Source organism: Topomyia yanbarensis, chromosome 2 (genome assembly GCF_030247195.1).
Source record: "Topomyia yanbarensis strain Yona2022 chromosome 2, ASM3024719v1, whole genome shotgun sequence".
Classification (NCBI taxonomy): domain Eukaryota; kingdom Metazoa; phylum Arthropoda; class Insecta; order Diptera; family Culicidae; genus Topomyia; species Topomyia yanbarensis.
In genome coordinates, this window is record NC_080671.1 from 314,458,289 (window position 1) to 314,482,512 (window position 24,224).

A 24,224-nucleotide genomic window follows, 5' to 3' on the forward strand; every position below is an offset into this window, starting at 1 on the left:
GAGCCGTAAGAGTCTCCAGTACGAGCTACGGTAGTTATTAGGTCGTTGTAGGACCCAGCCTCACGTGACCTGCCGTGGCTTGACCAGCAGGTCGAGGGCATAGAATAAACCCACGCGATCCTCCCGACTGCCACCCTAGCATAGATTTTACAACACAACATGCTGTCAATAATTTACCCTTACTTTTTGTTTTTATCGTGCTTACTTGCAGTTATTTTCCAATTATTCTCAGTTTCACGTCGATACAGCGGTTATGCGGTCTGACGCGATGCATCAACAACTTTAGAGGTGACTGCCCGTCCCCGGGGAGGTTTGGAAATCGGTGACGCTGAGGAAGTATTTCTCATCTATGAGCATAACATCGTCTTTGGAGAACGTTCCGCTATTTGTTAATATGCTTTGAAAATGTTTCATGGAAAATAAATTTCACAAATAGCAATTCCGTGATTGATGACAAACAGAATCGTGAAAATTGTTATGATTTCCCTTGAGGTACGGTTACTATTTTATCTGTAAGTTTCAAGTTAGTACTAAGATAGAAGTACAGGATGATTTAGTACTTTGATATTTGAAATGACCGACCATCAAAACGTTTCCAAAGAATGTGTCGCCATAAATGCAAAGTGCCTACATGGAGAACGCGTAAAATTTGCCAGAGTCCGAGTCGACCAGTCGTGCACAGCATCTCAGCTTGTCGACCAAAAGCATTGCTTTTACTAGGAATCCAATTTTCCTTGCATTCGTTGCTTTGATGACAACGACAATTTGCCGATGGCGACACGTGGTCCGGGGAAACTCAGTGGCGCGGGTGATGTTGCACTGTCCGCGTGTTTGTATCTTGAACAAATTGTTGGGAGTTTGGCCTCAAGGGTCTTGCGTCGTATACTCGCCGGCGGTTCATTCATACATTTTCTTTCTACGAGCATATTTTCACGTTTTTCATTGCAAGCAGTTCGGTTCCAAGACGTACACTGGACAGAAGCGAGAAGGTTTTGTTAGGCGGGGGAATCTCTCAAAAGTTGGTCTCGCTGCGATGCCGCGTCGTAAAGCTCACATGCTTTGCTTTCTGCCTTACGTACATTTTTTTGCTCATTTTCGGCGAGCCACACGGTACAGTCAGTTGGACTCCGCCACTCGGAAGCAACGGTTCGGTCTTGCGAACGGGTATATTCTTCGACTTGCGGGGACAGTCCCGAATGAAAAGGACGACGACTTTGCGTGCTGGATTGCGTCGGGCCAAGTAAACACTTTGTCCGTCCCGGTTAACGTTGGGAGGAAAATTCGTACCCTAAATTGCCATCCAGTTTTCCTATTAACAGTGAACCTTTTGGCGTATCTTTATCTTGCTGCTATCGGTTGCGGTTTAATATATTGTGGTCGGAAAAATTGAAAAGAAGAAAAACAAAAAACCAAGAAACCACGGTGTAGTGGCAATATGAGGGTGGGAAAAATTACTTTGTGCTGCTGCTGCTGCTGTTTGAGGGGGAGGAAATTTGAAATTCTTGGCAGTATGATTGTGTGAATCAGCGTCAATCAGGCGGAGATGAAAGTGAGAGTCGTTTGGGGAGGGAAATTTATTGTTGTGTATTTTGGCGAACGCTTAGTGTCACAGTAAGCGTCACAACAAACAGGCACAGCGTGAGCTCGTGGCGTGACTGGGACAGCGGCGCTAAGCGTAATTTACCACGACTCAATTTATTGGATGCGTGCATTCCCGCTGAGCGGAAAAAGGCAGAGTGTTAGGTTCACGGCGATGTGCCTACCGGTTGCACTGGTGATTAAAGCCACTTCGTGTTGGAATGATAAAAATGGAAAATAATAGCAGTAACAGTTCGGCGCGGGTGGCATTAGTGAGAAAGTGCGATAGATGGTGGTTCTGTAGTGCATGGCATTATTCTGCGTAGTGAAGCAAAAAGAAATATGACAGGGGCAAGACATTGTATGCCACTCAAACTGTGCTGAAAGTGTGAAAATGTATGCGAAAAGAATAGTCCACAAACAGAAGTGTACAGAAATATGCATTACAGCGGTTGCGGGAAAATGCTCGGGTAAAAGAATGAAGAAGCTCCTTTTCTGTGAAACTATCTGGTCGGTGCAGCTGTGATTGTTTCAAAGGTTAGTTTATATTTAGTGATTGTTGTGTAAATATTTTATTCAACTAGGCATGATATTCACGAGCATTTCTGGAATGTTTTGGTCTTCAAGCGTGAGAAAAAATTAGTCTACATGCCTGATCTTATTCGGAAACATTCGCCAGAAGAACAGTTTGAAAATGTTTATGATTCGTTGTCATTTCTTCTCTTGCTAAAGACAAGACAGTGTATTCATTTGGCTGCAATCAATACAGTCGAAAATTAAACAAAACTAAACATATTTATTTTACGCGAAAGCCATTGCCATCTGTAAAGCGATGAAAATTTTGAATTATTCCCAGTACACAATTTAAAAGTTTATATTTTTATTATATAGATAACTTTTAAAAGTTGAGTGCAATCGAATTTCTCCATTAAGGGGAGTGTCTGGTGTAAAGTGCTTAAAAAGAAAGTGATTTTATTTAACGGTTTTGAAGGCAAGCTAACAACAGATCGTTTGTGTAATGTTAAACTATTTTCAGTCACACAGAGCCACACAAACGAGCGTTCCAAGAGTAGACGTCTAATCATTTCCAAGTCGAGGAGCGCCACGGAGTTTTGGAAAATGGCTTCATGAAAACAGAAAAATCTCATATTTTAAAATTCGCTCATTTTCAGAGAATTTTTTTTTAATTCAGTTTTCTATGGTTCATCGACAGGCTACAGTGTAGCCGCTACACATATTGGGAATCCTCATAAAAAAGTCAATTCGTTGATTAGTTTTTGAGTTATCGTGTTCGCCAATTTGGAAAAAAATTGAAAAAGCTGATTCGAGAAAAACGCTATTAAAGGGTGCCCCACATCAAATTGCATCACGGAAAAAACACTGTAGAATCTTACCCATTGGGTATAAAAAATTGGGTAAAAGTAGTTTAGAGTGTTTCGTTTACACTGAATTTTTATCGCTGTCAGTTTTTCGAAAATTCTTGCCGATAGATGAAAATCTGCGTGTGTTATAGAAAATACGCGCGTAGAATGCATGGCTGTTTAAAACAAAAGAAGTTCCGTGTGGCCACCGAGATTTCGAGAGACCTTTCTAGAGGTTCAATACTAACAATTAAGCGGATAAAAAAGTCGATTATTTTTGCCCTCAACACCAGACGCCCCTTAAGAAGAATTTTTTTAAACCCATCTTTGCGCGTGAATAGCACCTAAATTAGTTATGGAATTTGCGACTTCGTCTCATCAGAAGCCGATACTAATTCTTTTTCCTGCTAGACATCACGTAGGGCTAGGAGTTTGTTCAGAAACACGAATAGTGTTTTAGATTGTGCAACTAGCGACAATCCTGCTCTAGCTTAGTCCTGTCACTAAGTTAGTGTCGGATTCTTATGGGACGAAGTCGATACGTGAATTCCATAACTAATTTAATCTATTATACTGTTAAGTTTACATTACATTGCTTATAAATTACTCGACATGAACCTTTTTCCGACGTTTCAATCATAGAGCAAAAAAGGAATAAACAAAACGTTATATAATATATCGCCACTAGGAATAACAGGTTTTGGATAATACAATAGAATGCAATTTTATTGACCGGTTTCAAGAATTTGTTTGGCTTATCTATTGGGTTTGATGAATATTATATTTTGATCTATTCTAAGAAATAGGAAACAATCAGAAATGGTGAATGTGACCGTAGCTCATTTTTATGACCAGCAGTTATCTTAATTCGCAATATCAATGATGTTGTTTAATATATTTTTTTTTTTAATAGCCCGCCTCTTACCCCCACACCAAAAAGCTCACAAACGGAGCCCCCTGGTAGTGGACACATCAGTTCTCAGCGTACAAAAAAAAGGTCAGCACAACAAAACAAAGTTACGAATCGCGGAAACGCTGAGAACAAAAAAAAACAATACGAGACCGACAAAACACAAAATTTGACAAGAAGCTACGGCGAGTACCCAGCGGAAAAGAATCCTTTTAAGGGTCCCATCGTAGCTTTGCAGGAAGCTCATAATAATTTAAATTTATTTATTACTTATTGCTATAAAAAATGCATTTATCAATTGTTTTTATTTAAAAAATGTTAACCAATTATATCTAAAGGAATAAGCTCGATTGGTGGTGAACGAAGTTTATATTAAAAATTCTCCTATTTTATTTTTTAAAATTAGTTTCAATTTTGCTTGGAAACGAGTGCGACATGTTATTTGCTTTAAATCCGTAGGAAGCTGGTTGAATAGCTTAGGTCCGATGAAAGAAATGCGTCTTTGACCAAGGTTCGTGGATACTCTGGAGTATAATAAATGATTGGCTTGTCTGGTGCTGTGAGCTCGAATGCCTGTTGTAAATTCTAGATTATTATGAGCAATAGTATTATGCAAAGCATTGTGGATGTACATTATTGTTTGGTAGTTAGTCAACCCAAGCAAAGGTAAAATGTTATGGGCATTATTATTGTATAACAAAATAGTAGGGTACATAAATGGTTTTTTATAAATAATTTTAAGACATCTGTTTTGAAGCGTTTGTAGCTTTTTCAGATTCGAAATACTGGCACGGCCCCACACAGATACAAGGTAGTTCAGCAATGAGTGGATGCGCGCATAATAAAATTTTAGAAGTACATGCTGGGGAACAAAAGAGCATACTTTATGGATAGCCCCACATAACAATGCAACTTTTCTCTCTATAGATGTTATATGCTCAATCCAGGAGAGTGTGGGGTCTAAGTGAAGTCCTAAATATTTGAAGCTATTGATAGGATATATATTATATATATTGATAGGATGGGGTAGCCAAAAGCAACAATCGTGGCCAGTGTTTTTATCATCAAATTTGGATTAGCAAATCAAAACTTTTAAATGCCATCATTTAATATGGTGTATGGTGTAGCTAACGACTTCTCCCGAAGCTACCGGGGTTCCAGATATAGACATAGAATTTTTTATTGCCACTTAACCGGTAAGGTGTGCATCGATAAATTCAGACCATTAGATTGTCACGGTTCAAATAAAGACTCGAAGCACCTAATGAGCTTACGCGTACAAGCGTTAAGAGTGCTGTGCCGTTATATGATAGTTCTTGGAAGCAAAAGAAATAATTTCAATTTTTGACATTGTGCGGTTTCCTATGTAGACCACAGCAGTAAATTGCATCACTTTCACAAGTTGATAAATACTAGGAAAACGGTGTAGCCTCATCATAAATTAATTACGGCAAATTCTTCAGTAGAGACATAATAGTGTTACGTAGGAATCTATCTCTATGTTCCTAATAAAGGAAAATTATGTTTGAATAAGGTGAAATCCGTTTGTTTAAAATGTAATATGTAATTTGAATAATTTTGAAGACGTGAGATGACTGATAAAATGGTCACTGAAAATTGAATAATATTTTTGAAAATTCTCCAAACAGAAACAATCCCAAAACAACGATAAACAAAGCAATTAATATATGTCTGTCACTATTGTCAACATTCTGGACTCATGTTTATAAGGTTCAAGAGACCAGAAACCGAAGTGTCACCGCAAAAACTATTCGTAATTGATGGTAGAACTTGCGTCGAAATCGACCTCAGTTTACCCCCAAAAGAGGAATATATCACCACTGTAGAAATTGTTTGAAAGAACAAATTATCGAAATTTCCCAAAAAAACCTGATTTTGCAGGTGGTTTGTTGCGTTGCGTTGCGTTGCGAAGCACGGTGCTATTCGTAGATTGCATACTAACGATTATCATGTTGCCTATAGGTAGTTCAACTCATCTTGCTTGTAAGATAAATGATCGGGAATGAACTTTATCTCTTTTGAGTTACGTAAACCAATAACATGAAAATCGTTATTGCTGGCCACGACCATCTTCACCGATACTTAGGATAGGGTAGGAAATGTTGATGTAACACCTACTTAAGGAAGGCCACCGACTCAGCGACGCTTCCATAGGTATTACGGAGTTGGATTAAAGGACAGGTATAGGTCTAGGATTCGCCACAAGCAGGCAATGCGACCATGAAATTAATATATTTTTATGCGGTGGGATGGTTAGTCTCGGAGTGCACGTATACTCAGAGGAAAGAGATATTTAGTTATGTTTTTCTTGTGTTTAAACTCTGGATGGCCGGCCATTGAGAGTTGTTGTCCCTAAACTGCTGCAATTTGAACTCCAAAACAGCCGGCCGTTGGAGTATTGCTACAACTCTAAGCTAGTCTGATTTTTTTTCGAAATTATCTAGTGTTAATTGTGAAATGAAGTAACAAAGTGAAATTAGGGCTTGAAAAGTTGGTCAACGGGTTTTGGAATCTTCTCTGGAGTTTTAAGTGAAGAAGCTGCACCACGTATGTGTTTTGTGAATCAGTGCTCATCAATGTATGGGGATGCCTATCAGTTTTGGTGTGATTGCACGGGTGTGGAGAATTACTACTCCCGAGGTTTCTTGGTAACGCTTTGTCATTGGCGTTTGTCGGAGGGAAAAAGATGGGCTATCGACGGATGATCAACTCGCGGAACTGTTCGGATCTGGAAACACCAGTGAGCAATGTAGTTCCTCAGCAGGTGGTTTGTAGATGTGGGGAAATTAGTACAATTTTTAACACTTATGATTGAAGCAATGAATTGTGATCGATAAAAGATAGAGTAATACCTTGATCTGGAACTCTGCAGTAGTTATAGCTTGATCTGGCATCCTGCAACAACGCTCGAAACAAAGTGCCATAGTTCGAGCTCAACGATGTGTATTTTGTAGGGGTATGTCGTCTGAGTTGGGCCACTGTCAAGATTAGGGCACGGCAAATTCTCGTATATGGCATGTGCTGCCATTTGTATTTCAGCGTGGAATTATAATTATCAATGACAGGGAACTTTTCCGAACATTGCTTGTATGTCTCTCTGTAAAAAACTTCGAGTTTTCGTTTTGTTTTTGGTTGGCCGAAAAGTTTTGCAATAATCGTAAAAACTACTCAAAACTTGGACTAAAACGATGTTTCTATTATGCGGTTAAGTTCCGCAAGGGAAAATGTTGTTCCCTAACTAGTTCGTCTGTAGTATTAACTCTTTCATGCCCAACTTTTTTCTAGTGCATATAGGGTTTCAAAACTAGTTTTTCTTGAGAACGGTGAGATAAAGAAACACGAAAAGCCTTTTTTCATAAAGATAGGTGTTTCCCTTGCAGTGCTAGAAGTTGCTTAATTTTTACCTTCCAATGCTCAATACAATGCTCCTAGAATATTTACAATAGTCCAATTGCCTGGAAAACGTAGCCATACACAGTCTAAATTAACAAGTTTTATCAGTTTTCAAAATTATTGCAACATAACGAAGATATATGAAAAATTCATTATCCGTCGTCAACGTAAACTGTCCCTGGCAGCACTGCTCCATCGGAATCCAATCAGATTAATTGCAATAACTTCAGTTCTAGAGCTGATTCTTGTAATTGGTAATGCTCAAATTAAAGGCAATAGTCACATTTATTAGCCTTACTTGTTTTTTTTTGCACAAATCTTGCATCAATAAAAAGTAATAGCTGTTTAAAAACGTTGTTGTCCACAAAAAACATGGGCATGAATGGGTTAAACTATTAAAAATGCGTGACGTCAAGGTTGGGCCACTCGTGCACTGTCCATAAAAGTATATCAGTCCATATGACTTTTCATCGATTTCCAGAAAAGTCTACCAATCGTCTAATTTATACACATACTTTCAAAATTCAGTGTAACATTGTAGATGTTTGTTCCGAAGAGTTGTGAAAAAATAGAAAATTGTGTTGGTCCCATACGAAAAATAATAATTATAATACCGTACAGGCCCATAATTCCGCGTATCTAAGGCATACGTTAACTCCAATTTGTTATTAAAAATCAATCAAAATTTATAGGATTTTACAAATAGCTCTACTAGCTAGCAATTTTATCATGTCACAATAATAAACTATAATAACAGTAGAATGTAAGCAGAATCATTTGTTGCGCCGATTAGAATTCCGCACACGGTTGCCGCAAATTACACGCAACGCATTAAACCAACAAATGTGGAAAATCATCAACTACGAAAAACTAGATAAAATTTATTTTTTACGCAATTTTTGGGTAACGTTTGAATCAGATAAATTTAGATAACCGTGGTGAAGAACCTACTCTTTAGATTGTTTTTTATGTGCGAGGATTAATTCATTGCATTAACATCATTGGTTTTAGATTGGATTGATTTTCACACTGCTGTTCCCTTTCTTTTAATCAAGCTTTTAAACTGGCTTTTCTTTTGATTGAAAGAACGCACTTCTGGTTTATTTTATAAATTTATTTCAACAATTTTTTTCACCCTAAAAGTTTCTACTTGGGGGGTTCATAAGGGTTTAGATGTGTGTCGGGAATTTCATTCATGCGATGTCCCGGCTTATGTCCAACCATTACACGTTGGTTGCGCGTTTGTGACGAACTGGGAATGCAGAGAGTAGTCTGCGTGCTTCTGCCGATAGCTATCACGACATCGGGCACGTTGTCTGGCTGTGCGCCGGATATTGTGGCGTCAGGTCTCAACTTAAGGATTCCCTTCGGACCTGAAGTAGACCACCTTATATCCCGATTCGGGATATCCTGGCAACGGCGATCTCCTCTATATGTCCCTTATTTATAACTTTACAAAAACGGTAAATATCTCTTTATAACCCCTCTCTGTTTATTTTTCGTTTTTAGAAATGCCCTGTCCTGCCTTGTGGAGCCGATCAGTATCAAAGTGTTAGTGAACGTCTTCGCTCTTACCACTACGCCCGTTCAAAATAAATTTGAAACGTAATCGACCTGATGGACCGACACCCTTTGAGAGATTTTCTGCGGGTCCGAAGAACACCACCCGTCGGCCCGGTTCTTACGTTATGGTAGCCTGAGGCTCTTAATCGATGGTACTGATCTTCCGCTTACCTGAAAGTTGCAAGTTTTGCTCTTTCTCCCTGTCGTCGTGTCTACTCACACCTCTATTTTTAAATTTCCAAGCATAAGTCGTTGAAACAAAAATTAATTTTGAATGTCCTTTTCTAAATTTAGTTCGATAATATCTTTGCCTAAAAAACTGAATCACCAGTCCTAATAAATATTTACCTTACAGAACCCCTCCCCCACTTACACGGAAAACCGATTCATCACAATTTCAACTAAAAAATTAGTTGAGTTTTTGGTTTCGTCTAGTTAATATTTGGGCGAACTAATTTTTTGTTTAAAACAATAATCCAACGTTGTTGGTTTGATGCTGTCAGTTTCAGTCTGGAAACGAACGTTTCAGCCTAGCACGAAACTTAAAAAGCCTACCTGAACTAAAACTTGAAACGCTTGTTTCAGCTTGTAACGCTTGCGTGTATGAACATAGTTGCTGTCGCTACCTTGATGTATTTCAGTAAGGTGTGCATCTTGGCTACTTTGCTGTCATTTCGTATGATGTGCGTCTTGAATAAAAATCAATAATAATTTTCAATAACTATTATTTGAGAATCTCGCAAAATTAAGAGAAAATTTAGTTACGTGTTTCATTTTTCTGTTGAAATCAACTAATTAGGAAAACAAGAATTTGTTTTGTTATTTTCTTTATCGAATGGTTTTAAGTGTACTCTTAAAAAAACAATGGTCCCTTTCTTGTATATCGAACTGCATTCCCAGTAACAGGCTGTAAAATTTTTCCGCTTGAATCTTTTAAAAAAATCTCAAAATTGTAGTCTCCTAGTTTTAAGATGTTTCAAATGTAAGATATATGAAATTAGCACCACCAAGTTAATTGGAGTTGATGTAGTTTTTAATTTTTGTCACCTGAGGGATTCCGTGAGAAACCGGTCGACCGCAAAATATGGCCATCGCCGATTCGAACAAAACTTTGTAGTTGGGTTCGGTTTATGTATCTGCATGATTTTGTCTGCCAATCGAAATATTTTGATGCAAGAACAATTTTTCACAAGGGGGTAGGCGTTTCTAGGTGCATTACCTTAAAATATTTTTTGTTCGATTACTGTATTTTATACAGCAAAACTATCTGAGAACGAGATACAGGGAATGAATATTTCCGTACGAAAAAAAATATGCGCTGAGAAAAATGTTGTGCCATTTTTCTCGAAAGAATATGTAAAAAGTTTTAAAGCCCATTTTTTATTTTTTTATAATTTGTCAAAAATAACCTAAAGAGAAAAGAAATATTTTGAATGTGATTGCATAATGGAAAACTTATCGGTAAAAGGTTTTTCTAACAATAACTTTACACATGTTTTTAAATGTCATACCAAAACTGTAATTTTATGTCATACCAAAACTGTAATTTTATTACAGAATAGAATTCTAAGTATCACCTTAAATCAAATGCATTTATCCAAAATCCTCCAAAATGCGATAGTTGTCCAGATGTTTGGAATTTATGCCCTTTTTAAAGTTATTCGCGTTACCTCATCATAAAATGTCAATAATCTAATGTTTATCATTTTACAAAAGTAAAAGAAACTTTTTCGGTGTATTTGGATTTTCGAGAAGATTTCAATAAAATAGTTTTCCTAGAAACAACTTTTGACGTATTTTTATAATTCATGCTACAAAATTTTTCTGAAATGTAGTTGTTCTGGAGATATTTTGAATTTTGTTTTAACAACAGAATAATTTTATTTTATTACGACCTTTTCATAAGTTATTCGCGTTTCTCCATCAATAACAATTGGTTTTTTAAAAGGCCCATAAAATTTGCTGTAACCTTTCTTTTGACATCAAGGCGATGTTGTGAATATGTAATGTTAAATTTAATTAAACTATGGAAAGGGTAACAGCAGACAAAAAATATATTTGTCTTCTTAAACGTACAGAATAACATCGCGCACATAAAATTAGCTTGTACATTAATAAATATTTTAGATTAGCAGAAGATCTTATCTCAAAAAACGAAGAAAGATCGATAGAGAGAGAAAAAGAGAGAGGGGGTGGGAGGACGTGTTATGAATGGCAAATGATTGTTCAGGAATCAGGAATCAGTAGCGTCTGGCTCAAATGGCACGTTCCCCATGTTGATCGGAGATTTGTGCCTTGCCAAGAATCGTCTTTTCATCATTTTCCTGATGGGAAGGATTGGGGAAGTGGTAAGGTTAGGGGTAAGGAAAACAACGACACATAACAATTAAAACAGAGCATTCTGCACCCCCGGAGTGATGCTGAACGATCTGCAGGTGCTACAACAGCAGGAATAAAACTTCCAACCCCCGGAGGGATTTAGAACCTCTACTCAAACAGTGAGCGGATATATCAACACCCTCGAGGGGATATTGAGATAACAGAACGACAAGACCCCCGAAGAGATATTGTCATTCAAATACGGCTAAAAAACTATAGCTCTTTACCACACTGGGTTAGGAACAAAAGCATATCCTTAAATTTCAGCTCTCTGTACATAGGTTCATCTATGTATAGAGAACCAAAAATCCGGATGCGCAATTGCATTAATACAGGGAAATTGCATATCAAATGATATTATGTTCCGTAATCGGATTCACAAAAGATCACATGAATAATACTCAGCGCGCTGAATAGTAGCCATGTGATAATTGAGTTTGCAATGTCCAGTCAGTGCCCTGACCAGAATACTGCAGTTGTGCTTGGAAAAATGCAACAAATTTCTTGACATTTTCGGACTCACATCCGGCAGAAAAGCCTTTGTTTGAACGCAAGTTTGCAAGCTACGCCAATGGTTGGCATGTTCGAATGTAGCCCAAGAGCGAATCTTGTGCTTTATCCAACTTATTGACAGTGGTAGAACTGGTTCTGGACCAACGAAATCAGTCGCAGCGCCAGCTCTAGCCAATTCGTCCGCCCATTCATTTCCAGTAATACCGGAATGACCGGGTACCCATAGAAGGTAGATAGCATTTGAAATGCTAAGTTCTTCGATTTGAGTTCGACATGCGATTACTAATTTCGATCTCGAATCTGCCGAACTAAGTGCTTTCAGGGCAGCCTGACTGTCCGAGCAAAAATAGTTTCTTTTACCGCAAATTCCCTGTTGAAGTGCGGATTGTACGCCACACAGAATCGCAAAGATTTCTGCTTGGAATACGGTACAGTATCTATCAAGCGAATGAGATTGGTTTAATCTCATCTCATGACAATAGACACCAGCACCGGCTCGGCCCTCCAACAAAGAACCATCCGTATAACAAACTACGTATTCTTCAAGTTGTCGCTCCATCCAGCCAGACAGCCATTCCTCACGAAGAGGAATTCTCACATTGAAAGTTTTAGTAGGAAAACTACATGTGAGTGTAAGGTCACTGGGAGCAAGTGTATATTCATCCCAAGTAACCATTTGGGGCCACAGTCTTGTGTGGCTAGTTACACGATCTATTGGATTACTGTTCCAGAGCCCAGTAACCTTTAGATGGTATGCACAAGAAAGTGCTTCTTGTTTCAGAAACACATGTAGTGGTTTTATGTTCAAGAGTGCCTCGAGAGCAGCAGTAGGTGTTGTCGAGAACGCACCAGTCATCGCCATCAAGACCATCCTCTGAAGATGGTTTAACTTTGATTGGATTGTCGTGACTCCTCCCTTCTGCCACCAAACAAGGCACCCGTATGGCAGTATTGGTCTAACAATTGTTGTGTAGATCCACTGAATGTACTTGGGTTTGAGTCCCCAGGATTTGCCGAAAGCCCGTCTACATTGGCCAAAGGCCATGCAAGCTTTCTTGATCCTGAAATCGATGTGAGCTGTCCAATTAAGTTTTGAGTCGAGAATTACCCCAACGTACTTAACTGGATCTTCGACAATAATTTCAGAGTCAAAAAACTGCAATGGACGAGCTCCGATTGTAATCCTTCGTTGCGTGAAAAGCACCATTGAGGTTTTATTTGGATTAACTGATAGTCCAACATGAAGACACCACCGCTCAACAACACATAAGGCTTGTTGCATCAAATCAAAAAGTGTGTTAATGCAAATACCGGTGATCATTATATGATAATCATCGGCGAAACCATACGTCGGAAACCCAAGCTCATTTAGTTTTCTCAACAAGCTATCGGCGACAAGGTTCCATAGAAGTGGTGAAAGCACACCACCTTGAGGACATCCGCAGACACTCAGTTTCCTCATCTCTACTTGTCTTAAAGATGAGCACAGATGTCGGTTGCTAAGCATTGCGTGTATCCAGTTCGTGATAAATGAAGGTACTCCATGATCTCGTGCTGCTTCCAAAATGGATTCGAAAGACACGTTGTCAAAAGCACCTTCAATATCGAGAAAAACTCCTAAACTTGATTGCTTTAGTGAAAAAGCTTTTTCAATGTTGTAGACAACATTGTGTAACAGGGTGGTAGTAGACTTCCCCCGCTGATATCCATGTTGCATTGCATACAGCGGGTGCTCGCCCAAGCTACCATCCCGAATGTAGTGGTCGATTAAACGTTCCACTGATTTGAGAAGGAAGGAGGTCAGACTGATCGGTCTAAAGCTCTTTGCCTCTCATAAGTGACGCGGCCACCTTTGGGAATGAATTTGACAGTTATTTCCATAACTGACATACTTCAACCCGCCGGATGCCACGCGGCCTCTAGGTTAGTTTTGTCCGGAGAAAGATAATAGAGTTATCAACCTCCTAGTGGACCACAGCCAGTCAAGCTGGACATTAATAAATATTTCAGATTAGCAGAAGATCTTATCTCAAAAAACGAAGAAAGATCGATAGAGAGAGAAAAAGAGAGAGGGGGGTGGGAGGACGTGTTATGAATGGCAAATGATTGTTAGTGCGGTGACCTTATTTTTGTATGATATGCGATATTTTGATTCTTTACTATTTCTTATTATAAATATTGCAACCGTTAATTTTTGCGCCAAAACCAGTTTAACCTAAATTTTGCAAAAGAAAGCCAAATTATTACTAGAATTACAAGATATACAGCTGCTCTTGGTGATGCCACGATTATAATATAAATATGAATTAATTTTCTCACTACTAGGTGGATTACCTTGTGATCTGTGTATTAATATATCCCCCGACCTTACGCAATGCTTAATCCAACGGATAAGTACATCAACTCTACAAATTTATACTTTGAAGTGAACTTACATATTGTTTTGTCTCTGAAATGAACTTACATATCGATTTTTGACTAATAGCTAATTATTGAGTAAATTCACAAAATATTTTCGGAAACGAATTCGCCGTAGATGTGTTTTCATAATTCGATATTTTAAATCGGTTTCGTTTGGCCCATAAAACACCAGTAAAGCAATATTCTTTATGTAACGGTTTTATTTTTCGCTATGTAAAATTGGTAAGTGAGCAATAAAAATATGAAATGTTTAATATCGCCGCTTGCGAACGGATTTTGACAATCTACAGCTTGTTAAAAAGGTATTTTTATAAGTTTCCTAATTATATGCACATAGTGGAACCAAAGTGCTCTGTTTGCGAGTTATGTGATTAAAATATGTCGTGTTTTGAATAAATCACCCATACCTCAGAATGTTAACAACGCACCAAAAAATGATGGTGTTAATCACCTGAGTCTGCGGCATGTCCGGACAAGCGTTAAGTCACTTTAATGACTTGTACTGTCGGAACCGACAAAAAGTTAAGTCACAACGAACTTCCACCCTAAGCATTTTGCGTTTTCCGTGACCTAACTTTTTGTAAGTTCCGACAGCATAAGTCATTAAAGTGACTTAACGCCTTTCCGGGCATGCCGCAGACTCAGGTGATTCGCATTTAATGCCAAATGATCATGCGTTGCAGAAGACAAAGAGTTAAGTAGCCGGGAAACTCTAAGCTTGCTTATTGACCCTACTTCACGCTTTTCTAAACTTTCTTACTTCAATCCTTGCTCTTCCTTTAGTACTATGGCTCTTAATATTTGAAAAATATTTTACCTTCCAGTCCCTTGCTAATTAAATGTCGTTAAATAAAAGAGGAAAAAAACTTTATGTAAAAGAAAACCTTTAAAACAACTTATTCTGATATTCCTGTAATGGATAAATCTAATCTGTTGTGTATAAACAATATAACTCACATTCTTTTCAAGGTAGTCTCTGAACCCTACAATAAAATAATCTGTTGTTTTTAAGAGAATTTCATAAATATCCCTTAATATCTCCATATACTGCATGCATGTAGCCATCATATTTTCCACAAAGTTATTTAAAATGACATTATCAACAACTTTGCTGACGACACCAAGTCTCCTACTATTTTTGAAGAGTTATTTCTCCATTATTACTTCTAGGAGATTTAATCGCCGATATTTTTACATCAAAAGATGCGCATTTTTATGTTGGAAAGCTTCTTCCAGGTTGATGCTTTTGAAATTATGTAATCTTGACCGTAAGAAAAGTTTTCGAAGATTTATTCTACTTTAAAAGTGCACTTTGTATTTTCATACTTTGGATTAATTGACATGCTATAAAAGAAATTATAAAAGGCATCTGTTACATTATTTTGTTTTTGAATTTTCAATACTTTATCATACTTACATTAAATTAAAGCATTTTCCAAAAATCTACGATTTTCTTCAAATCCCCCCTTAATCCAGATTTCTGGCTACGCCGCTGATTTCACGCATATTTAATCCTTCTCGGGCGCCAGTTTCTGCTGACCAGTGACCACATTCACACTAGACGCACGAGTTGAAAGTTAAAAGTCATTATCACCGCTTCGTTTGTTTGTTGCACATTCTCAAAAGAGCTAAATAGCAATCTTTAATAAGCAACAGCAGAAATGTAACATGACATGAAAGCGACTTCGTTTCGCCACTGGTTTATTTGCTGTTACAGAAATGGCATTTTATTTATATCACACGGTGGAGAAAGAAGAGCAGTGATTGTATGTATTTATTCCTATGTAAATATGGTGCACAAACAAGCAAGACAAGAGTGCGACCTCGCTGTCATCAACTGAAGGTGCAGACACAGAGAGACAGTCATTCGGAAAGGGGACCTGCAGTGTAGCAACGTTAGCCAATGGGAATTCAAGCCGTTCAAACATAGGTACGTGCGGCATGCCGACTGCGGAATTATGCTTGCTGCCCGTTTGCTGAGTTTAAATAGGACAATTATTGGTTGTTGTCTATTTATGTCGAATTATGGCGGTCCCACGATGAACAACTTTTGAAGCTGAGCTAAAAATACGTGTAGTGAAACAGAAATAGAAGCAGTAATAGGTATGTGAATAGGAATAGCAATAAGAATGGTAATTAGAAATGAAATTGGAGTACGGCGAGAATAGAAAAAGTATTAATTTGCCTATGAATTAGCAATAGGAATAGGATTAGGAATATGAATAGGAACAGGAATAGGAATAGGAATAGGAATAGGAATAGGAGTAGGAATAGGAATAGGAATAGGAATAGGAATAGGAATAGGAATAGGAATAGGAATAGGAATAGGAATAGGAATAGGAATAGGAATAGGAATAGGAATAGGAATAGGAATAGGAATAGGAATAGGAATAGGAATAGGAATAGGAATAGGAATAGGAATAGGAATAGGAATAGGAATAGGAATAGGAATAGGAATAGGAATAGGAATAGGAATAGGAATAGGAATAGGAATAGGAATAGGAATAGGAATAGGAATAGGAATAGGAATAGGAATAGGAATAGGAATAGGAATAGGAATAGGAATAGGAATAGGAATAGGAATAGGAATAGGAATAGGAATAGGAATAGGAATAGGAATAGGAATAGGAATAGGAATAGGAATAGGAATAGGAATAGGAATAGGAATAGGAATAGGAATAGGAATAGGAATAGGAATAGGAATAGGAATAGGAATAGGAATAGGAATAGGAATAGGAATAGGAATAGGAATAGGAATAGGAATAGGAATAGGAATAGGAATAGGAATAGGAATAGGAATAGGAATAGGAATAGGAATAGGAATAGGAATAGGAATAGGAATAGGAATAGGAATAGGAATAGGAATAGGAATAGGAATAGGAATAGGAATAGGAATAGGAATAGGAATAGGAATAGGAATAGGAATAGGAATAGGAATAGGAATAGGAATAGGAATAGGAATAGGAATAGGAATAGGAATAGGAATAGGAATAGGAATAGGAATAGGAATAGGAATAGGAATAGGAATAGGAATAGGAATAGGAATAGGAATAGGAATAGGAATAGGAATAGGAATAGGAATAGGAATAGGAATAGGAATAGGAATAGGAATAGGAATAGGAATAGGAATAGGAATAGGAATAGGAATAGGAATAGGAATAGGAATAGGAATAGGAATAGGAATAGGAATAGGAATAGGAATAGGAATAGGAATAGGAATAGGAATAGGAATAGGAATAGGAATAGGAATAGGAATAGGAATAGGAATAGGAATAGGAATAGGAATAGGAATAGGAATAGGAATAGGAATAGGAATAGGAATAGGAATAGGAATAGGAATAGGAATAGGAATAGGAATAGGAATAGGAATAGGAATAGGAATAGGAATAGGAATAGGAATAGGAATAGGAATAGGAATAGGAATAGGAATAGGAATAGGAATAGGAATAGGAATAGGAATAGGAATAGGAATAGGAATAGGAATAGGAATAGGAATAGGAATAGGAATAGGAATAGGAATAGGAATAGGAATAGGAATAGGAATAGGAATAGGAATAGGAATAGGAATAGGAATAGGAATAGGAATAGGAATAGGAATAGGAATAGGAATAGGAATAGGAATAGGAATAGGAATAGGAATAGGAATAGGAATAGGAATAGGAATAGGAATAGGAATAGGAATAGGAATAGGAATAGGAATAGGAATAGGAATAGGAATAGGAATAGGAATAGGAATAGGAATAGGAATAGGAATAGGAATAGGAATAGGAATAGGAATAGGAATAGGAATAGGAATAGGAATAGGAATAGGAATAGGAATAGGAATAGGAATAGGAATAGGAATAGGAATAGGAATAGGAATAGGAATAGGAATAGGAATAGGAATAGGAATAGGAATAGGAATAGGAATAGGAATAGGAATAGGAATAGGAATAGGAATAGGAATAGGAATAGGAATAGGAATAGGAATAGGAATAGGAATAGGAATAGGAATAGGAATAGGAATAGGAATAGGAATAGGAATAGGAATAGGAATAGGAATAGGAATAGGAATAGGAATAGGAATAGGAATAGGAATAGGAATAGGAATAGGAATAGGAATAGGAATAGGAATAGGAATAGGAATAGGAATAGGAATAGGAATAGGAATAGGAATAGGAATAGGAATAGGAATAGGAATAGGAATAGGAATAGGAATAGGAATAGGAATAGGAATAGGAATAGGAATAGGAATAGGAATAGGAATAGGAATAGGAATAGGAATAGGAATAGGAATAGGAATAGGAATAGGAATAGGAATAGGAATAGGAATAGGAATAGGAATAGGAATAGGAATAGGAATAGGAATAGGAATAGGAATAGGAATAGGAATAGGAATAGGAATAGGAATAGGAATAGGAATAGGAATAGGAATAGGAATAGGAATAGGAATAGGAATAGGAATAGGAATAGGAATAGGAATAGGAATAGGAATAGGAATAGGAATAGGAATAGGAATAGGAATAGGAATAGGAATAGGAATAGGAATAGGAATAGGAATAGGAATAGGAATAGGAATAGGAATAGGAATAGGAATAGGAATAGGAATAGGAATAGGAATAGGAATAGGAATAGGAATAGGAATAGGAATAGGAATAGGAATAGGAATAGGAATAGGAATAGGAATAGGAATAGGAATAGGAATAGGAATAGGAATAGGAATAGGAATAGGAATAGGAATAGGAATAGGAATAGGAATAGGAATAGGAATAGGAATAGGAATAGGAATAGGAATAGGAATAGGAATAGGAATAGGAATAGGAATAGGAATAGGAATAGGAATAGGAATAGGAATAGGAATAGGAATAGGAATAGGAATAGGAATAGGAATAGGAATAGGAATAGGAATAGGAATAGGAATAGGAATAGGAATAGGAATAGGAATAGGAATAGGAATAGGAATAGGAATAGGAATAGGAATAGGAATAGGAATAGGAATAGGAATAGGAATAGGAATAGGAATAGGAATAGGAATAGGAATAGGAATAGGAATAGGAATAGGAATAGGAATAGGAATAGGAATAGGAATAGGAATAGGAATAGGAATAGGAATAGGAATAGGAATAGGAATAGGAATAGGAATAGGAATAGGAATAGGAATAGGAATAGGAATAGGAATAGGAATAGGAATAGGAATAGGAATAGGAATAGGAATAGGAATAGGAATAGGAATAGGAATAGGAATAGGAATAGGAATAGGAATAGGAATAGGAATAGGAATAGGAATAGGAATAGGAATAGGAATAGGAATAGGAATAGGAATAGGAATAGGAATAGGAATAGGAATAGGAATAGGAATAGGAATAGGAATAGGAATAGGAATAGGAATAGGAATAGGAATAGGAATAGGAATAGGAATAGGAATAGGAATAGGAATAGGAATAGGAATAGGAATAGGAATAGGAATAGGAATAGGAATAGGAATAGGAATAGGAATAGGAATAGGAATAGGAATAGGAATAGGAATAGGAATAGGAATAGGAATAGGAATAGGAATAGGAATAGGAATAGGAATAGGAATAGGAATAGGAATAGGAATAGGAATAGGAATAGGAATAGGAATAGGAATAGGAATAGGAATAGGAATAGGAATAGGAATAGGAATAGGAATAGGAATAGGAATAGGAATAGGAATAGGAATAGGAATAGGAATAGGAATAGGAATAGGAATAGGAATAGGAATAGGAATAGGAATAGGAATAGGAATAGGAATAGGAATAGGAATAGGAATAGGAATAGGAATAGGAATAGGAATAGGAATAGGAATAGGAATAGGAATAGGAATAGGAATAGGAATAGGAATAGGAATAGGAATAGGAATAGGAATAGGAATAGGAATAGGAATAGGAATAGGAATAGGAATAGGAATAGGAATAGGAATAGGAATAGGAATAGGAATAGGAATAGGAATAGGAATAGGAATAGGAATAGGAATAGGAATAGGAATAGGAATAGGAATAGGAATAGGAATAGGAATAGGAATAGGAATAGGAATAGGAATAGGAATAGGAATAGGAATAGGAATAGGAATAGGAATAGGAATAGGAATAGGAATAGGAATAGGAATAGGAATAGGAATAGGAATAGGAATAGGAATAGGAATAGGAATAGGAATAGGAATAGGAATAGGAATAGGAATAGGAATAGGAATAGGAATAGGAATAGGAATAGGAATAGGAATAGGAATAGGAATAGGAATAGGAATAGGAATAGGAATAGGAATAGGAATAGGAATAGGAATAGGAATAGGAATAGGAATAGGAATAGGAATAGGAATAGGAATAGGAATAGGAATAGGAATAGGAATAGGAATAGGAATAGGAATAGGAATAGGAATAGGAATAGGAATAGGAATAGGAATAGGAATAGGAATAGGAATAGGAATAGGAATAGGAATAATTATGAGAATAGAAATAGAAATGAGAGTGTGCGTAGTAATTGGAATACCTTTTTCATTATTATTTTTTAAATAAATCTTTTTTTTATTCTTGCTATCTTATACAATAATACATTTGGAGCAGCTTTGCTGGAAACATAGTTTAGGTATATTTACGTTGGCGAGATCTGCTACTATCTACTATGTTAAGCCCGCATTGAATTCCGTAACATAGAGTCAAATTGACATCTAAGTTCAGGTTCGACTCTAAGCCACTGCAAATTGTCTAATTCACAGCAAATATCGCTTAACTTAGAGTAATCTTCCTAAAAAAGTTCTTGACTGATTTAATGTTGACTTACATATTTCACAGCTTATCACAGTATTTACAAAACATATACGCAATAATGAAAAAAAAGTTATATTTTGGATAAAAAAATGGGTTGTTTTACTAAACTAAAGTGTTCCGCATTCGAATTAGATGAAGAAGAAGAACTAGTGTCTTCAGCAAAATTACTTGGTATCATATTTTCTTAAACATTGCCGAAGACACTTATTCTGAAAATAAACTATCAGATCTCGCTAATAGCCGGATTAATCAGTGTTATGTTCATGTCAAAAGCTTTTTTATGTCCTGAAACCTTTTTGACGAAACAAAATTTCGGATCATTATGTGACGGTGAACTCAATTAACTACATGAGCATCAGATTTGCGGTAATTCGCATACCGGATAATCAACACGATCAATCCATAGTTTGCCACTTAATTTATTTACGCTCCGGGATTAATAGAAATCATTTTCCCTTGTCTAAGCCGCATCTAGGTCGGGTGCGCCTTCGATCAGTTGCTCTTCACAGTTTGTGATTTCAGTGTCAATCACAATGTACCAATGTGATGCTCAAGGGCAAGTTTTGTCATTCCATTCCGTAACAAGCTGACCTTACTCTTGCAGCAGCGCAAGGAAGTATTGCATAGATAGAAAACGAATGACAAAGCCGCATCCTCTTACTCCGCTCAAGGCGAACGAATACGATTATGCGATTTGTAACCTCAGCAGTATTGAATTAGCTACGGCAGGAATTATGACGGTACAGGTCATACACAACTTCGGACGAGTCGATGCTGTAATCGAATGATTATTTTGTCTTGTCCTCGGAAATAGAATGGAAGAAAGTCTGTCACAGTGGTTTCACAGTGGTTATGGTTCGATTGAATGTCATCGCTTAATTTTTTGGATATAATTGTGTTGATATGCAGGTAAAATATAAAAATATACCGGTCGAAGTTCATACATTCGTATATTTTTACGGTTTTGGAATTTTAGATTTTCTTATCAATATTCCTTCCAGAGAGGTCGATTAAGTATTGTATGCTATAGCTAGGTATATTTCGTGGCATGGATGCTCCCAAAAAAAATTTTTTGGTAAGAGCCGATTTGCACGATTTGCCGATTTTCTATAAAGATTCATTATCTAAGATGTGACATACACTACGCAGTAAAGCTACCAGGTTCAGGTTTTCTCGAGCCTCTGATCATCAACGATCCAATGGGATATGCAAAAGATCAAGTTCTCTTTGTAATAAAGTTCATAACGGACAAACCAAGTGAACTATATAAAATCCAGGTCAGGGGTGTTGGGCTTTAAACCCCCTCTCAAACCAAAAATTATTTTAAAAAAATAAAAAGGTCGGACATAAAATAAAAAACTATACACTGAAACCTCCATTTACGAACTCTTTTATTACGTAATATTCGATTTACGTAACTCTTTTTACGAACTAAATTCGAAATAACGAACCTTTTTTTACGAACCAAGTTCGTAAAAAAAAAGTTTGAGTAAGAACTTGTATGAAAATTTTACATATTCTTAGCTAACTTTTTCTAATAAAAGTGGGTATTTTCGGAATGGGGTTAACGAGTTAGTGACGGAAATCGATGTCTGCAGTCATTTTGAAATCCAAGATGGCGACTTCCGGTTTATAGAACCTATATAACCTCAACAATATGGGTATTTTCGGAATGGTCTTGGGGAGTACATGACGGGAATTGATGTCTTTATCCATTTTGTAATCCAAGATGGCGACTTCCGGTTTCGTTAAATTCTCTATAGCCTCAATAATATGGGTATTTTTGGAATGGGCTTGACGAGTGCATGACGGAAATCGATATCTTGAGCCATTTTTTAATCCAAGATGGCGACTTGCGGTTTCGATAAATTCTCTATAACCTCAACAATATGCGTATTTTCGGAATGGGGTTGATGAGTGCATGACGGGAATTGATGTCTTGATCCATTTTGTAATCCAAGATGGCGTCTTCCGCTTCCGATAAATTCTCTATAACTTCAATAATATGGGTATTTTTGGAATGGGATTGATGAGTACATGACGGGAATAGATGTCTTGAGGCATTTTGTAATCCAAGATGGCGACTTCCGGTTTTGATAAATTTTCTATAACTTCAACAATATGGGTGTTTTCGGAATGGGGTTGAAGAGTGCATGACGGAAATTTGAACTGTATTTATTACATGATGAAACTGGATGAAGGTGACCGCGGAACTAAGTTTTTCGGATTATATATCAGACAATACTCTGGAAAGCAATTATTAGGTACACTGTAACCTCCTTTTACGAACCATACAGGGGGTTCGTAAATCGAATTAGTTCGTAATAAAAGTGTTCGTCATTTGGGATTTAGCTCGTAAAAAAAAATTGCTTCACAATCTTATTAAAATACGTTGTTTTGGCAATATTCATGATAACGCTAACAAAATGGGTATTTTGGGGACGGGCTTGACAAGTAGGTGATGAAAATGGACAATTGGAAACTTTTTGAAATCCAAGATGGCGTCTTCCGGTTGAGCAATATTCTCGATAATCCTAACAATATGGGTATTTTTGAGAGGAGCATGACAACTAGATGATGAAAACGAATAATTGGAACCTTTTTGAAATTCAAGATGGAGACTTCCAGTTGAGCAATATTCTCGATAACCCTAAATTTTGCACTGTCAAACCCCCTTAGGAAACATTTGAATTAAAAATCAAAAAGAAACTAAATAAGCATATTTTAAAAGCTTCGGTTTATTAAAAGGAAAGTAAAATATATATCCTAATTTTGTCAATGTCCCCGTTTTATCAGTCCAAAATTCATTAAGAGGCTGTTAAAATCGGGTCTTCACTGTATGGTTATTTTTGAAACGAGCTGGACAAGTAGATGGTGATAGTTGACAACTGGAACCTTTTTGAAATCCAAGATAGCGACTTCCGGTTGAGCAATATTCACCATATCCCTCACAATATTTAAATTTAAACTGGAATTCGCCATCTTGGGTTACAAAATAGCTTCAAATATCGATTTTCGTCATGTTCTAGTCAACCTCGTGCCAAAATATCCATATTGTTGAGGGTTTAGAAAATTTATCAAAGCCGGAAGTCGCCATCTTGGATTACAAAATGGCTCAAGACATCGATTTCCGTCATGCACTCTTCAACCCCATTCCGAAAACACCCATATTGTTAAGGTTATAGAGAAATTATCAAAACCGGAAGTCGCCATCTTGGATTACAAAATGGCTCAAGACATGCATTTGTTTTTTACGAACTAAATCCCGAATGACGAACACTTTTATTACGAACTAATTCGATTTACGAACCCTCTGTATGG

General features: G+C 36.9%; 1 protein-coding gene across 2 annotated transcripts in view; it reads left to right on the top strand.

Annotated features, from left to right (window-relative positions):
- The first annotated feature begins 1,097 nt into the window (after positions 1-1,097).
- LOC131683627 (cardioacceleratory peptide receptor-like) overlaps positions 1,098-24,224 on the top strand; it is a 307,350-nt gene continuing 284,223 nt past the window's right edge. For both annotated transcript variants that reach the window (XM_058965761.1, XM_058965762.1), the window contains exon 1: positions 1,098-2,115. The gene's annotated coding sequence lies outside the window, so the exon portion shown is untranslated. The remainder of the gene's footprint in view (positions 2,116-24,224) is intronic.